The 18,015-nt window shown below is 46.2% G+C and overlaps 1 long non-coding RNA gene across 1 annotated transcript in view; it reads left to right on the plus strand.

Annotated features, from left to right (window-relative positions):
* LOC112543555 (uncharacterized) overlaps positions 1-17,745 on the plus strand; it is an 83,226-nt gene extending 65,481 nt beyond the window's left edge. Inside the window, exon 4 of the long non-coding RNA XR_012897080.2 lies at positions 17,637-17,745. This is a non-coding gene — a long non-coding RNA (uncharacterized LOC112543555). The remainder of the gene's footprint in view (positions 1-17,636) is intronic.
* The last annotated feature ends 270 nt before the right edge of the window (positions 17,746-18,015 follow it).

The following is an 18,015-nucleotide window of genomic DNA, read 5'->3' on the forward strand; positions in this document are numbered from 1 at the left end:
ATACAAAATATACCATTATTATAAGATACAACCTGCTGGGGTCCAGGTGTCCGGTGTACAGCATCATTTGCCCCCTGGCATTGGGGGTAGGCTGCGTTCCCCACGATGCACAATGGCATCTGCATGTCCCCAATAGCAAACTCCCAGTGGGGGAATAATGTGCCTGCCTCCAGCTTTCCGTAGAGGCTCTCGTTGAGAAAAATCCGGGCATCGTATGCCCTGCTTGGCCACCCGACAAAAATATCCGTGAACTGTCTATGGTGGTCGACCAGAGCTTGCAGCACCACGGGGAAATAGCCCTTCCTATTAATATACTGGGCTGCTTGATGCTCGGGTGAGCGGATGGGTATGTGGGTCCCATCTATGGCTCCAGCGCAGTTCGGGAGGGCTGTGTGAGGGCAGGATGGCACAACCCTCTCAGGAACGGAGCTTTCCCCCAACCCCACTCTACCTCCCACAGCTCCCAACCCCCGTTTCTCGAGGGTCTCTCTTTTCCAGGTCCCCTCTGGATGGAAATAAGCCACTGCTGGTCGTCTCGCCGCTCCATGACCATCCGGTCCCACCAGTCGGATCTGGTGTCCAGCTTCAAAAATGCCTCTCCACTGTGTGTGTGTATGGGGGGGGGGGGTTGCCAGAGTGTAGCTCCTGTAGCCACAAGAGGGTCCCCAGAACAAGCTCGGGGTCCACGTCATGCAGGACCAGGAAGGCAGCTGGCACAAAGTGCTGCAGAAACGGCAGCCTGGCCGTGTGGGGCCATCGCATGCCCAGGGGCAGCTCCGGCTCCAAGGCACCAAGAACAAAGTTCTGACGTCCAAAAAAGTGGGGCAACCACAGCAGACACTGCCAGAACTTTGCTGTCCCTGGAAGTCATTGGCTAATAGGAAAAATTATTTCCCTAGGAGGGTGGTGAAGCACTGGAATGGATTCCCTAGGGAAGTAGCGGAGTCTCCATCCCTAGACGTGTTTAAGTCTTGGCTTGACAAAGCCCTGGCTGGGTTGATTTAGTTGGGATTGGTCCTGCCTAGAGCAGGGGGCTGGACTTGATGATCTTCTGAGGTCTCTTCCAGCTTTATGGTTCTATGATTCTATGAGGTAGCAAGCAGGCAGCAGAAGCAGAGAAACAGATGTCCAGGGGGGTCCCTTTAAGCGCGTGTCTCTGCAAGGCTCCGGCACCAGCACTCGGAAGCAACTGGTGACCTAAAGCTCTGGTGGAAGTGGTTCCAGGTGGCCTTTTATGTGGAAGAGCACCCAATCAGCCTGGACGCTCTCTTTCGCAAAAGGAGATCGCTTTTTTGATGCACTTTTGTGTGTGGACGCGCTCTTTCAGAAGAATTTTTTTCGGAAGATCTCTTCCTAAAAAACCTTCTTTCGAAAGGAGCCTGTAGTGTAGACGTAGTCTTTATTTCATGTAGTATTCCATTTTACTTCAGTTATGCCACGCCATGATCTGGCAAATACACGTGTGTACAGGCGTGAGCACAGTTACTCCACTGAGCTGACTTCATGCTGTTTTACGTAGCTGTGAGTTGCAACTTTCCTTAGGGTACTACTGTAGGCTGGTTACTGTGGAACTCGAAAATGTGGTTGCATATCTCATGTATAACTGGAGAGTTGCTATTGAGCAGACATTGCAGTCGTGATCAGTGGATGTGTTCAGTGCGGTCGCCACGGATTTGTATTTTTAGCTATGGCAGGAAATCGCTGGACTCGGATTCAGACTGGAGGGGAAGGCTTGAGGGCAGCCGAGTGGTCACTAACCTCCATCGCTTTTCCCTGACGGGGGGCAAGGTGAAACTCTTCCAATGCTTTCTGGCAGGACTCGAGCTCCATGTCACCCCTCTGTCAAGAAGCCATGTCACCTCCAATGACAGCCATGACAAGAGAAAGTGGCTTGCAGGGATATAAGAAAGCATCACAATGAAAAAAACTTGTCAGCTTTAATTAGCAGTGTTGAATTATGTCTTGAAAGCCGGTAGGAATGAACAACAACAACAACAGAAAAGCTGGTAGAATTAAAAACAGATGTTAGACTTTAACTCCTTTAACAACAACTCCCCCTTTGCTCCCCCCTGCAAAACTATTACCAGCCTAATGTCAGTTTATGCCCAATTCTATTTATGCAGTTCTCATTTACATTCAGATTTAGGATAATATATTCAGGAAGAGAGTAAGTCAACGTGCGTTTTAATGAACAAAGAGAGCTTTTTTTGGAATGAGCAGCTATTTCTGTCCTCTCTACTTCCTGCTCAAGCACCTAAACAGGATGAAATTTGAGTTCTTAGAATCATAGGGTTAAAACTGGCTGAGCAGTATCTTGAACTCAACACATTCCAGTCAGATTTGAAATTAAATAAAAAAGTCTGTGTGATTATTGCACCAGTTAGACTAATGGAAGGGGTTATGGAAACTGTTCTAGGGATTTGCTTTGGTAGTTCAAGAGAAAGCCCCTTAGCATGATAAAGCCAGTGATACAGACGTTACTTCCAAGATTCATACATCTATTTGTAAGAACATATTAATCCTGCCCCTGTGTGGGTGAGAGTGGTTTTATACATCTTTTGAATTTTTAATTGCTAAATACCTTATGTTACCTCAGCCCTACACAGGCAGGCCCAAGCTATTGCATTTGTCTTAATTTTGATTTATGGCTTTTGATTGCAGTTTGTTCTCTGTCATGTTGTCGTCTTGTCGGTAGGCCCAAAGAGCACAGGGACTTGCCATTAATAATAAACTGGAAGTGGTACAGAACTGCAACTGCTTTGGGGTGTTATGAGACTTCTAGTTAACTCTTTCAGGGCCGTTCAGCACGCTGCCAGGCGTTAGCTTTCTCTCGGTGTGTGAGCTCTTGAAGCCAAGCATTTGAATACCCCCCACACTGTCAAACACACCGGCGATGTCTACACTTGCGGCTTCTTGCGCAAGTAATATGCAAATGAGGCTAAGTGTGGAATATCGCTGACCCTCATTTGCATACCTAATGAGCCACCATTTTTTTCAGAAGAGGCTCTTACGCAAGAAGGAGCGTCTACTCTGCCCCTTCTTGCGCAAGAAAAACCCTCTTGCGCAATGCCGTTCTTCCTGAAAAGTAATAGGTGTAACGGCATTGCGCAAGAGGGTTTTTCTTGCACAAGAAGGGGCAGTGTAGACGCTCCTTCTTGCGCAAGAGCGTCTTCTGAAAAAAATGGTGGCTCATTAGGTATGCAAATGAGACTCGGCGATATTCCATGCTTAGCCTCATTTGCATATTATTTGCAGAAGAAGCCGCGAGTGTAGACATAGCCACCATGTTTTGCAGGTGAGGTTCAACCCTGCTAGCTGAGGGTTGGCTGAGAAACTGGCGTTTCCTATGCCAGCCAAGGAAAAGGAATAGAATCTTTGCGTCCCAGTTCTTCAGCCTCCCAGGTGATTTCAGTGTTCCACATACTCATCGCTTGTCTGGAAAGCTCATGACATTATCTATGTTTTTTGTTTATCTCCAAGGTGCTGCAGGACCATGGGTGGTTTAAGATTTTTTTCTTGTCTGGAAGACAAGTGTGCCCTTGTAGCCAAGAAGGCGAATGACATTAGGGTGTATTAGGAGGAGAAGTGATTATTCCCCTTTATTTTGCACTGGTGAAGCCACATCTGGAGTATTGCGTGCAATTCTGGGACCCCCCAATATAGAACGGATGTGGATGCATTGGAGAGGATCCACAGGAGGGCAACCAAACTGATTGGGGGCTGGGAGCCCATGACTTATGAGGAGAAGCTGAGGGATTTGGGTTTGTTTAGTCTGCAGAAGAGAAGAGTGAGGGGGGATTTGATAGCAGCCTTCAACTATCTGAAGGGAGGTTCCAAATAGGATGGAGAGAGGCAGTTCTCAGTAATGATGGATGACAGAATAAGGAGCAATGGTTTCAAGTTACATTGGGGGAGGTGTAGGTTGTATATTAGGAAAAACTGTTTCACTAGGAGGGTGGTGGAGTGCTGGAATGGGTTCCCTAGGGAGGGGGTGGAATCTCCATCCCTAGAGGTGTTTAAGTCTCGGCTTGACAAAGCCCTGGCTGGGATGACTTACTTGGGGTTGGTCCTGCTTTGGGCAGGGGGCTGGACTCGATGACAGCTGAGGTCTCTTCCAGCCCTGGGACTCTATGATTCTAAGATTACCTGCTTTTTCACGACTATCTGATACATACGGAAAAGTGAATTGTTCTCTATGATATAACTGCAAACCTTTCCTGCAATCATCAGAAAATGTCTCCCCCCCCCCCCTTCCTGGTAACATGTGATGTTAATATTTCCCATTTGAATTAACTGAAACCTAAGTACCAAGTGTTAAGTGCAGCAGTATTTTGTGGTGACTAATTGGAATGTACCATCACAGCTATTAGTCATTGTTTTTGCTTCAGGCTAAACCTGTACTTGTAGAAGCAACAAATGCGCCAGTAAATTATAACTAGATGCTTGGATGTATAAATTCAAGTGTTTGAAAGGGAAGGAACATACTAGAAAATCTGTTACAATTCTCTGTTCCATTGCTAAATGCAGTATCCAGGAGATGAATGATTATCAATGATACATTGATGTCTGAACATCTTATTGGGTTTATATTAGGTTCGTGGCTGGTAAGAAACAAACGGTGCATGACAAAACAGCAGACAGACAGAACAAGGTCTCCTAAGACTAAATTGCTTTTACGAAGTACACTTCTTAATGTGCTAAGTAGAAATAAACAACATAGCGTTCGTCTACCCTGCAACACTGTTTCGAAATAACTAGCGCTATTCTGAAATAACTTAATCCGAATCTACACAGCAGGCAGTTACTTCGAAATAGTGTCAAAATACTGTCAAGCTGGAGGACTTTTTACTCCGACCCCTGTGACCTTATTGTACAAGGAATAAGGGAAGTCAGAGGAAGAGTGCTCTATTCCAAAATAAGTGCTGTGTAGACGCTTCCTGTTTCAGAATAAGCTATTTCGAAATAAGATATTCAATTAACTTGGCTCAGTTTGTGTAGCTTATTTCGAGTTAAGCCCTGCAGTGTAGATGCACCTATATATTCAATAAACTTTAAAATAATCCATGGATTTCAGCCAGTTCCTCAATGTTTAAAATATTTTGGCTTACTTTCCAGTACTGTACACTCAGCTCAATAACTCTCGGCTGGTCTCCTGATCATTAATTTTTTTGATGCAAAACATTACTCTTGGGGTTTCACTCATTTTTCTGGACCATGCCATGTTGAAAATATGATGGTGGGCAGATACTGAATATGCAATAACTACTCTTTTTGTACAATAGCTCTGGGTAAATATTTTACATCGCAATTAACAATGGAAACATAGAATTTTTGGGGAGTCTGAAAAGTAACCCCCGTTTATGGAAAAACACATTTGAGATTAAGACACTGTAACATCTGCTACAATTCTCCTGAAGTTTTAAAGGCAGTTTCTTAAGAATTCGTATGTATAAAAGGACCTGCAGAATTCATAGAATCATAGAATCATAGGACTGGAAGGGACCTCGAGAGGTCATCGAGTCCAGCCCCCCGCCCTCAAGGCAGGACCAAAAAGAGTGTATGTACTAAAACTGATGTGAGCAGGAGCTGAAGGAATGCTTTTCTTACAGTTAGCTGGAAGGAGGCAGAGACTCTGGTGTGTCTATGTGACAGACGTAAGCCAGCAGCCTACCATGCTCTGGTGGAGGCAGGTATACAGGGCACTGGATAAGTGGTTTTCTCTTTCCAGAGTAAACTACTAGAGCCTGCTGCAATAAAACGAAGGCAGGAAAACACATGGGACTAATTAACTAGATTGCTCCCTCAGGCAAGTCACTCAACATCTGCAGCCAATTACAGCCAGTGGAGTTGCTTTAACAGGCCTCCCCAAGGTAAGGAGAGGGGGGAAGACAAAGAGTGATGGACCAGAAGGAGAAAAGGGAGGAACAAGAAGCTGTGTGTGAGTTGAAAGCTGGTTAGCAGAGGAAGACATTTTGGAGGGGTTGTTTGAGGAAGTGGCCCAGGGAAAAAGCTGCCAAGTTGGAAGGAAAAATAACCTTACCTGTCACTGCTACTTTAGGGTCCCTGGGCCAGAACCCAGAATAATGGGTGGGTCCGGGTTCCCCCCAAGCCTTCCTGGTGATGAGTTGGAGTGGCCCCATGCTGTGGCGCGTACGCTCCTCACTGCGGGGCTGGTGGGCGGGCCCTTGTGCATGCTGTTTGGCGGCTGCAGCCCAGCTGATGGGCGCGGGCTCAGACGCCGGGGGGAACCCCACGCTCCGGGCTATCTCAGGGGTGTCAGGATGTCCCCAACCCCAGGGTCAGCGGGTGATGTCAGGGAGAGCGACTCCAGGAGGGGATTAAAAGGGAGAGCCGGGGGAGTGAGAGGAGGAGGAGGAAGGAAGGAGAGGAACCTGGAGAGGTGGAGGAGAGGCTGGAGAGGAAGGAGAGGAACGCGGCGGCAGTCAGCGGGGTAGGAAGCAGCCCAGGGCAGGGCTTTTGAGAATGTGCCGGTGGGCTGGTGACTTTCGGGTATCAACCCCACCAGCTGGACAGAATGCTAATAGAGCCTGTCCTTGGGGCCATTGAGAGAGGGTAGGCCAGGGCCCCTGTACCCTGGACCCCACGATCCGGAGGCCAGAAAGGGGCGGTAAGCCCAAATTTAGACACGCATGCTAGACCAGGGGGCTTGGTGAGACTGGAACTTGTTTATTTGGGACACCCTGCTGAACTGAAGGATGTACATGGAGGGGAGGGGGGCGAAGGACCACCCTTGTACATTCCCCCACACCAACACAGAGCCTATCCCAAGAAGGGAGACCAGGACTATCAAGGAGTTTTCACCCCAAAACCATGGACTAGCATGTGCTGAGTTTGAGTCACTAAGCTGTGGACCTTGCCTCCTGTAAGGAGAAAGGGGTTGTGGGTAGGACCACAGTGAGTCTGAGGCTAATATTATCCCCTAGTAGCACAAGGCCCATGGGGCATGGCCAGAACTTTGCTGCACTATGTAAATACACTTTGTCTCTGCTTTGCTTAGATGTGTTAGTCAGCCGATGGAGTGGTATTTTGTTCATTGTAAATCAACTTAATTGGTGACCTACCACCCGCTACGTTTGTATTAAATGCAGGAACAGCTAAAATATGGTTACTAATGTTTGTAATTTTGTGGGTATACAAAAAAAGTGGGACTGTGCTAAATTGTTCCAAAGGGAAAGGCTCACAAGTTAGCAGAAAGAACCTTACTAAGTAGGGGCTCGACTCAGAGCACTATGAGACAGAAAGGGCGAGGGAAAGTTATTCTGCTTAGGAAGCTACATACCCTCCCCTGCCTGGACTGGTTTGACCTGTTCCCCACACTGTTGAAAGAATAGAACTAAATAGGCATCTTACGTTAATTGTGTTGGAGCTGTGTTTCTTCTACCCTTCTATCTACTCTAGGGTATAGCGCATTCACCTGGAGAGAACAGCGTGGTGTGGGTTCAAGTTCTGGGAGCAGCTGGATAGCCAATATAGGCTGCCTCAGGCTCCTGCATCAGGAAGACAGGATAAGGGACTCCCCAAAGGCAGGGGGGTAGATCCCAGAGTGGCCCAGGGCAGTGCCCCTCAACCCTTAGGGACACCCAAGAGAAGTCTGGGGGTACATCAACACAATTGAAATTTGGATAAAACTGACTTAATAGGAGCTGAAATCCCTTGAGGCTGATGGGCAGAAGTCATGGGGTGGCAGCAGATGGTGACTGGCTGCCAGCAGGGTGGTGGTGGAAAGATGTGACGAGTGACCAGCAGAGTCATGGCAGAGGGCAGCCAGGTAGGTGGATGACCCGTGACCAGTGGAATGAGATGAGTAAGAAGCTTCTTTATCTCCCACCCCCACTCAGGGCAGGTGGCACCTCCGAACTCTGAGTTGCACTGACCAAGGGCAAGAACTGTGAGTGGGATGCACAGAAGAGTTGGACATGTAAAGGGAACGCTCAGATTGTTGGACTTCAGAACTCAAGAAGAAAGGGACCCTGCCCAACCTATGTCGGGTGGGACTTTGACTCACAGTTTATGATCTCTGTGGTGTTTTCCCAAATGAATGGCAAGTTACTTCCCTCCCTTTTATTAAAAATGTCATTGCGACACTCAGACTCCGTGCTTGCATGGCTTCTCAGAGGCACCCAGGGTGGTCTGTGAATTTTCCATGTTACTGGCTTGAACCAGTTCTATGTTGGATGGATGGAGAGGAAATCCTAGCTCTTGAACTCAGCCCTCACTGCTGCTGGCACTACCTAGCAGAAGAGTTTTACTTATGTGGAAGTCCCTACAGGAACTGAGAAATGTAGATATTACATTGCCAAGAATCCAATGATCTCTTGGGGCATTTGAAACAATCAGGGAAAGAACCGTGCAATCATTTTGCACCAGATTTTTCTGTTCTTATGCCATAGATATTGCCTTTTGATCAGCACTGGTGATGTTTTGACTATTGCACTTTTGGAAGGGGCCTGTCACTACTGTAGCTTTTAGAGTAAAAATCTATAGGACATTAGGATTGCACCTAGAAATTAAGGGCATTATTTTAACAGGTAGTAAACGATTGGAACAACTATCCTGGGGCTATGGGGATTCTCCATCACTTGATATCTAAGTCAAAATGGAGTGTTTTTATATTGGATATGCTTAAATTATGGAGTAGAAATAGGAATAACTGGTTGAAGGTCTGTGGCCCGTGTAATACAATCTCGCCTGCGTGTTATTCCGCTCGCCAGCTGATTAGAACCAGGAAGTGTGATCCGGGATGTATTAGTTCGAATCAAACCCCTGGGTTTGATTACTCCTCAAAGTATGGGATGAGATTTTGCTAATGAAGTGCAGGATATTTAAATCCCCACTTCATTAGCAATTTCGGTCGACTACATTTGCATCCCTAGCTTGAACTAGGGAGCAAGTGTACCCTATGAGATAAGGTTGAATTTATTAAGACTGATTTCTTAATGCCTAGTTCTGTAAAGTCAAAGGTCCATATCCCCACTGTGTGGGGGAATTCAACGTAATTCAAAGCAGCAGATTCCCAGTAAGGAGACTGATATTGACTTTGAGAGCAATGCACTGTGGGTAGCTATCCCACAGTGCCTCTGTCACTTTGCATTCTGGGTTATGCTCCTGATGCATTCTGGGAACATAATGGTACAGTGGGTGGTTCTGAGTTCATGTCATCAATGTCTTGTAATGCGCTCATCTACTTCCTCCCCCTTTGCTTGAGATCAACAGGAAATGATCTTTTTGAACCTTTTTTTGGCCCTGTTTACCAATGCAGACACCATAGACCCCCCTTCATGAATCCTGTTACATATCAAAGCATTGTGATGATGAAGTCAACCTTGGTGCACCTAATGGTGGAGTCTGGCAAGAGCAAATGCACGGCACTCCAGCAAGAGGACAAATCTTGGGATGCCATGGAAACACAATTCAGGCCAGCCCTTGAGTTAAGTGAATTGGAAACACCGCCGGCATTTGATCCTCTGGAAACAGTAGAACACTGGATCTAGCACCGTCAGACAAGCACAGACTGGTGGGATCGTGTAGTGCTGCAGGTACAGGACGATCAGCAGTGGCTGCAAAACTTCCGAATGCACAAGACCACTTTTGTGGAACTTTGTGAATTGCTTTCTAATCTCCCTGAAGATTGGCTCTGACAGTGGAGAAGTGATTGGCAATTGCCCTGTGGAAACGTGCAATGCCAGACAGCTACCGTTCACTGGGGAAACAATTTGGAGGGGGGAAATCTACAGTAGGGGTGGCTGAGATGTAAGTAGCCAAAGCAATCAATACCATTTTGCTACAGAGGGCAGCGACTCTGAGAAATGAGGATGCCACAGTGGAGGACTTTGTCATGATGGGGTTCCCTAACCATGGTAGAGTGATAGAACACACCTTCGCATCTTGGTGCTCAACCACCTTGTCAAGGAGCACATTACTCACCGGGGTATTTCTTGATGGTGCTGCAGGCACTGCTGGATCACAAGGGCTGTTGCACCAACCATCAGGGTAGCATGGTCGGGAAAGCTGCACAATGCACGCCACCTCAGAAAACGGCAATCTGGAACTCTTTTCCCAGACCAGAAAATTAGAATTGAAGAGGTGGGAATGCCAATCGTGATCGTTAGTGACCCAGCCTGGCCCTTGAAGCCGTACATGGACAGCTTGGACTGTAGTAAGGAGCAGTTCAGCTACAGGCTGAGGGCAGAATGTGCTTTTGGATGTTTAAAGGGAAGGTTTAGATCTCTACTGACTAGATTAGACCTCAGCAAATGCAACGTTCCCTTTGTGGCGGCAGCCTGCTGTGTCTCCATAATATCTGTAATAGCCAGGGGGAATGTTATTTGGTAGGGTGGGGGTTGCGGCAGTGCACCTAGCCAGAGATTTTGAGCTCCCCCCTCTTCCCAATACCTTGCCCTGAGCCCCTTCTCACCTCCCCACCCTGACTCCTGCATCCCCCACACCACAAGACCCCTGCGCTGAAAGACCCAGGCAATGCTGGGTGAGTCTTCTAGTTTTAAATAAATCTTTAGTATGTATGTTAGCAAATATGTGCCTCTGTGTTTGCCTTTAACCTGGCGTATTCAGAGCCATCTCCCTTTCCTAATAGAGTTGGCTGGAAAGCCTATACTTTCAATGATGGTAGAAAATATTAGTCAGCAAAGAGATAAATAAAACACTGTCTGAGACTCGATTGCCTTAGTCTTGGAAGAATAATCCTGACTACATGGCTTTCAAGATTTACAACAAATTTAGCATTGTTACTAATGGGAACAAAATGAGTTCGGATCTTGTTTTTCGTACAGAGTGATGTCTGTTCTGTTGGAGAAAGAAGGAACAGCTCCCCACCAACCACCCTGGCATGTTCTTACAAACCATTGAGTTTCAGCAGACAAACACACTCCATTTTACTGAGAGAATGGTTTTCTGGATCATTGGCTGATAGGTAAAATTCCGTTGCAGACTAACTTGAAGTTACCCAATCAAATGGTCTTAGTAGACCACTGTTTCTAATAGGTATGCCTGAAAAGCTTTTGATTGATGTATGATACAATGTGGGGAGTTGAAGTCAATTAGTGCCTAATTTTGTTAACAATTGTATATTTGAATTTAGGACAGGTACATTATTAGTTTTATCTAGCTGTTAGAATACACAAACATATGCCATCTTTAAATATGTTTAGATTGATAAATTCCAGATGGAACTCATGTGGAATGTTTTCGGCAGTACTTCAAAGTGTCACTGCCAGCTTTTTCTTTTTTGATCTACCAACAGACAGTTGTACTCACTTTAGCTAGTTGAGATAAATGCCTGCAAACTCCAAAATGTGTCTAGGAAAAGAATCGTTACTCTAAAGTTGAGAATCTTTCTCTATGGCAGAAAAACCATAGTGTTACAATCATTCCATAGACACTCTCTATGCTGTAAAACCTCTTATTAGCTGTTAGTACCAGATTAATAGCCCTTTCCCCCACTTGTGGATTTTTCTTTCAAACCTTGTGGTTCGTTCGTTCGTTCTAAGATGTTTGTCAAATAAGTTAGTTGTGCTTTGAAGTCCTTATTAAACACTTTTTCTTCACACACACATAAGTAGCTACTAAACACATCGTTTTGCTTATTTCTTCCAACCATTTGTGGGCTAAAAGAGACCCCAGAAGGTCATCAAGTCTAGCCCTCTGCCCAAAGCAGGACCAACACCAATTAAATCATCTCAACTAGGGCTTTGCCAAGCCAGGACTTAAACACCTCTAGGGATGGAGATTCCACTACTTCCCTAGGGAACCCATCTCAGTGCTTCCCCACCCTCCTAGGGAAATAGTTTTTCCTAATATACAATATACACCTCCCCCACTGTAACTCTAGACCATTGCTCCTTGTTCTGCCATTCATCACTACTGAGAACAGCCTCTCTCCATCCTCTTTGGAACCTCCCTTTTGGAAGTTGAAGGCTGCTCTCAAATCCCCCCTCACTCTTCTCTTCTGCAGACTAAATAGACCCAAATCCCTCAGCCTCTCCTCATAGGTCATGTACTCCAGCCCCCTAATCAGTTTGGTTGCCCTCCACTGGACCTTCTCCAATGTATCCACATCCCTTTCATAGCGGAGACCCCAGAATTGGATGCACTACTCCAGATGTGGCCTCACCAGTGCAGAATAAAGGGGAATAGTAACTTCTCTAGCTCTGCTGGCAATGCTCCTCTTAGTGTGCCCTTGTAGCCAAGAAGGCTAATGGCATATTAGGATGCAATGTTGACTCACCCAGCTTCTCATCCACTATAATCCCCGGGTCCTTTTCTGCTGAGATGTTACTTAGCCAGTTGGTCCCCAGCCTGTAACAATGCTTGAGAGCTGTCCCCATTTGTAAAATTATCATGTGGGATGAAACTTGGGGGAGGGAGGTGCCCCCCAATTCCCTAAATGGGGGGAAGGGCTTGTGGGGTAGGGAGTGGTCAGAGCTGTGAAGGGGCTGGCAAGGGAGGGTGCTACTTTGTATTGTAAGGTTAGAAAGCAAAATAAAATACAACCCAGGAGCTGATCACTTGATTTCATTCCCCAGTTCCACCCTGACTGAGAAGTCCTGCTCTACCACTTTGTAGCAATTCTCTGGGGTGTGTCAGAGAGAGACAGGAGGCAAAGATGAACTGTGTTCTCATTGAAACAGCGACATAGGCAGACTGGGACATCTGGGCACACCCCAATTTAGGATGGACAGGCAATAACAGGAGGGTGGGACAGGAGCCATCGGGACCACCTCTCCCCCTCTCCAATACCCTGTGGGGTGATAGACACTCTGGCCAGAGGCCTAGTAAAATGGGGGGGAGGGAGAGTGATGAAAAGTTCACAGTTCCCCTGCCTGCACTGTTTCTCCCCACCCCCGGCACTACAGCCGGGAAGTGGGCTTGGGGGCTTGCCCCGATCTGCCTGGCACTCCATCTGGGAAGCAGGGTCAGTGTACTGAGGCATGGCCAGCTCCAGCCAGGTGCAGGTGGTCGGGCTTACAAGCAAGAATGCCGGGTGGGAGAAGCAGGACAAAGCCCCACCTGAGCTCCGGGACTGGATCCCAGATGGGCAGAGCCGGACAAGCCCTGTGCCCTGCCCCTTCCCCCAGGCCTTGTCAGGAGTGACGGGTGGGCGGCGCGAGCAAGCCAAACCTGTTCACCCCAAGCCTGCTTCCCGGCAAGAGTGCCAGGCTGGCTGGGTAAGGCAGGGGCTAGGACAGGCACAAAGCTGAGGTGGGGATGGAGGGCCTGGATGGTAAGTGGGTGCCACGGCCCATGAAGGACCCACCTCTGGTTACGCCACGGCATTGAAATCAACCGCCCAATTCCCGCTGTCTTCAGATGGTGCAGAGTAAGTGCTGACCCTCTCCTGCACCCCTACTCCAGCCCCGAGCTTGCACCCCACACATCCCACACCCAAACTCCCTCACAGCTTGACTTCCGCACTGCAATCTCCTGGGGTGGGGAATAGCAAGTGAGGGAGAGAGGGGGGATGGAAAGAGGGGGGATGGAGAGAGGGGGCCTTAGAGATGGTGGGGGATAGGGATATGGCCTCAGGGCAGGCCTGCTGCAGGGCAAAGCGGGCAGCTACCCCAGGGCCTGGTGATTCAAAAGAGCTTGCGGCTCCTGGGCGTCATTACTGTAGCAGAGGTGACAGCCAAAGCTTTTTAAATTGCCACTGGAGCACCAGGCAGCATGCTCCAGAGGCTCTGAGGGATCCTGGGGGGGTGGGAGGGGTCATGTGCTCCAGCCAGCACTGGGTGTTGGCTGTCCCAAGCCCCGCCCCTTCCTCCCAGGGGCCTCCCCGCCTTTCCCATCTGCCTCATGGGCAGGGGCTGGGAGAAGGTCTTTGGATGTGCACAATTAGACAGTTGGCAACACTTCCCTATGCTGAACGTGTGTGCCCAGCAGTGTAGCTGGCATCTTGCTGGGCACCAGCCAGCATGGGCGTAGCACCGTTCACATGCTAGGCACGTGGTATCTGCATGGGTGCGCCTTGTGCGTGTGTGACTCTTCGGCCCGGAGTTACTGTTGTCAGGCGCGGTACAGAGGTAAGTGTAGTAAATAGCCAGCAATCTACAGGCCTGAGTGATGATGGATTTTCCTCTTGTGAGAATTAAGTTTTTAAATATTTTTACCTAAAAAAAAAAAATGACCACAATGCGTACAAGTTATTGCTATAAAATAACCTCTTGACGTCTCCAGCAATCTAAATGATCACTAATTCTTGCTTGTCTTCATCACTGTGGCAGCAGAGCTGCGTAGAAATCTTTTTTTTCCTAGATTAAAATTTTTCAGAGGCTCTTGAAAAATCTATTGCTTTTGAAAATCCCACTTGAGGAGATTTAAATAAAAGGAGCAATTGTGAAGCCAGTCCTGGAACTGAGAGGAAAGGTTTGCTAAGGATGATGAAGGAACACTAAATGGAATAGTGAACCAATGATACTTTTTTTTTTAAATGCGGACTTAATTAAAATGAAAGCAACAGATTTCAATGTAAACCAACCAGAGATCCCGAGGTATAAAAACATTGTTTATATTTAAAAGTGGAAGATTTACCTGGTGTTGTTCAGGTCTTACTCTCAAATAAGTTTTGTTTTCTTCATTTAAATGTCCCCTGGGGAAAGAGAGGACAACCCCAGCCCTCTCTTACTGCAGCAGCTTGGGGCCAGGTGAGAAGAGCCTCTACATGGCTGCTACAACTGCAGCTGGCACAGTTTGGGAACAGACAGACAGACAGAAACTCTGAAATATATAGTAAATTGCTGTCCTTTTCGCCACCCCTGTCCCCTACTGGCCCAGGTGATAGTTAGCCTGGTCCCCATCTCTGACCCTTTGCTGCCCTCCTGTGGTCATTCTGCAATATAACAGCCATTGTACCAGACCCCTTATTTTCCATTTTATGCGAAACAATTGAATACCAGGCACATCCCATTGTCCTGGCACCATCAAACCCTGAGCTTGCTTTAATTTACGGTAAGAGGAATCTATATACCAGATTTGGTGGTCCTAGCTCTTCCTGTTTAGGAGTTCTTGAACAAAAGGACTCAGACTTTTCTAAAATATATAGTAGTAATAAGACAACCCAGATTAACGTTTGCAAGGACCAGTGTAGGGCTTTGACCAGATGGTGGCACTGTGGTTTCACGCAAATTCTCATAGCCAAAATAAATCTAATTTTTCAAATGACCATTCCTGAACTTTCATTCTAGCTAGATACATCAGCAAATGTTATGACTGCAGCGCTGTGTCACTTGGGACGCCTGGCCACAGCTTGCAGTGATGTGGAAAGGAAACTGCTTCTTGCTCCACGGTGTGAGACCTTTGATGTAGGCGGTCAGGGGCCTCCACAGCAGCTCTGTCAGGGGATTTCTAGGTAATGTAACCTTTTGAATGCGCAGTGCCGTAAGTGCACTCTCACATCATCAGCTCTGACATGTAGCAGTCGCACCCTGTCATATATGGTAAAAGAGTAGCCCATTAAATGCATCTCTGCTGTAAAAGCTCAAGTGACTGTAACTGATGTTTGGGTAAGTGCAAACTTGCTCATAATGGTATATCCATCTTCATCAGAAATCTTCCCAGCACTTTGTGAACATTAATGTACTTAGTCTTGCAATAACCACCCTTCCTCTCCGTTGCATGGGCTAAACAAGGATTGCTAGCCCCATTGTATAGTACAGAAATTGAAAATCTTTGAGGCGGCTTGCCTGGGGTCCTGCAGAAAGTACAAGGCAGAGTTAGGAGCCGGATCTTCATCTCCTTATATGATTTAATCACAAGAACACACTTTTCCTTAGATTCACAAAAAGGGAGAATTTCAGAATTGCTCACAGGGATTTGGCGCATGAAGACCATTAGCTTTCAGTGTGTTCCTAATTATCTTCGGGTTTGTCTACACAAGGAAATTATTTCAAAATAACTCCTGAAATAACTAGTTTGAAATAGTGCGTCCACACTACTGGGAAGCCTCGAAATTAGTCCGAGGCAGGCTCCCTAAGGCTATGTCTACACAGCAGTGGTATTTCAGAATAACTAACGTTAGTCTGCATCGACACAGCAAGCAGTTACGTTGACATAATGTCGTAACCCTCATTTTATGAGTAAGGGAAGTTGGAGGAGGAGTGCTCTAACTCGGACTTCCTGCTGTGTATTTCAAAATAACTTCCTACTGTAGACCAGGGCTTAAGCACTTAGGAAAATTTTCCATTAAACCTATGTTAAGTAGTCTTAATTTATCACAGAGTTCTAAATTAGAAACCAAACAAAGATCTTAGTAGGTATTATATACTGTAATATATTTTGTTATATGTACCACCTAGAGTTAGTGACTATTTCTGATTCCTTTATCTTATTATTTGAAACCAGCACATTATAAATCTCAAATTGCATTGTTATTGACATACAAAACTTTCTAGTTATCTATAAATTGGCATCTGCTGTTCCAGTTTTCTAAAACACAAATATTTAGACATTGGCAGTGGAATTATTTGTTTTAAAAGTTGAAAATGGGATTTTAGCATTTACATTCTCTAAACTTTCATCCTAAAGATTGACATGTACATTTATCCACATGTAATATGTCTGTCTTCAAAAGAGAATTTAGGATAAAGCCATGAGTAACATATTTAATTGTAAAAAATACTGTATAACCCCAATTTTTTTTTGTTCTGAATGCTGAACTTCATATTCAAATCTCTCCATTTGCCCCAGCCAGCTGAACACTATTGAGGTGTAACGTGGAAGCCGTTTAATGGCTTGCAGCACAAATGAAAAGTTTAGTGAAGAAGAAATAATTGGGGAAGTGAAGAAATAATGAATGGACAAATAAGCTATTTCTGTTAGCATGACAATTCTGTCTGTTACCTTACATGGTGGGTTTTGAAAACTCTGAGGATTGGTATAACTCTACTCCCATTAAAGTCAATGAAAGTTTTACTCAGTGATGGGGAAGTTTTAACAGGTGTTTTGTGAGCAAGACACGAAGTCATTCTTCTGCTCTACTCTGCGCTGATTAGGCCTCAGTTGCAGTATTTGTGTCCAGTTCTGGGCACCATATTTCAAGAAAGTTGTGGAGAAATTGGAGAAGGTCCAGAGAAGAGCAACAAGAATGATTAAAGGTCTAGAAAACATGACCTATGAGGGAAGACTGAAAGAATTGGGCTTGTTTAGTTTGGAAAGGAGAAGACTGAGCGGGGACACGATAGTGGTTTTCAGATATCTAAAAGGGGGTCACAAGGAGGAGGGAGAAAAATTGTTCTCTTTGGCCTCTGAGAATAGGACAAGAAGCAATGGGCTCAAACTGCAGCAAGGGAGGTTTAGGTTGGACATTAGGAAAGCTTTCTGTCAGGGGGGTGAAACACTGGAATAAGTTGTGTAGGGAGGTTGTGGAATCTCCATCTCTGGAGATATTTAAGAGCAGGTTAGATAGACATCTGTCAGGGATGGTCTAGACAGTACTGGGTCCTGCCATGAGGGCAGGGAACTGGACTCGATGACCTCTCGAGATCCCTTGCAGTTCTAGTGTTCTATGATTCTACTCCGTGATTAATGAACCCGGACCAGAGATTTCTATCTTGTTTATGTAACATCTGAGTCTACACTAAAAGACATTTAAACTATTTTGTTGGCAGGATGGTCTTCACTACAGAAGAGCACTAGCCCACATCGGCCCATACCAAAGATTCATGTAAGTCTCTTTACTTGGTTCCTGGAGTTAAATATCACTTAACCCCATCAACCACTAACAAGACTGTTCTAATCTCAAGTGCGTGCATTCACTGACCCAGGTTGCTTTTGGATGATACCAGCTGAAAGGGCGAAAAGTTGGTGGGAAATAACATCCCTGTTGCAGTGCATAGGTAAATTATCTTGAAATAGTTTCAGTGCTGTCGTGGCATGCAACAATTGTTGTGTTGCTTGGTGGTTACCCAGCATCACAATGTGAAGAGCTTGCATAGGCACTGTTGTTGACTCCCAGATAATCCCATGTGCAAAATATGTAACATTTGT

This window comes from Pelodiscus sinensis, chromosome 21 (assembly GCF_052426305.1).
Source record: "Pelodiscus sinensis isolate ZL-2025 chromosome 21, ASM5242630v1, whole genome shotgun sequence".
NCBI classification, from domain to species: Eukaryota; Metazoa; Chordata; order Testudines; family Trionychidae; genus Pelodiscus; species Pelodiscus sinensis.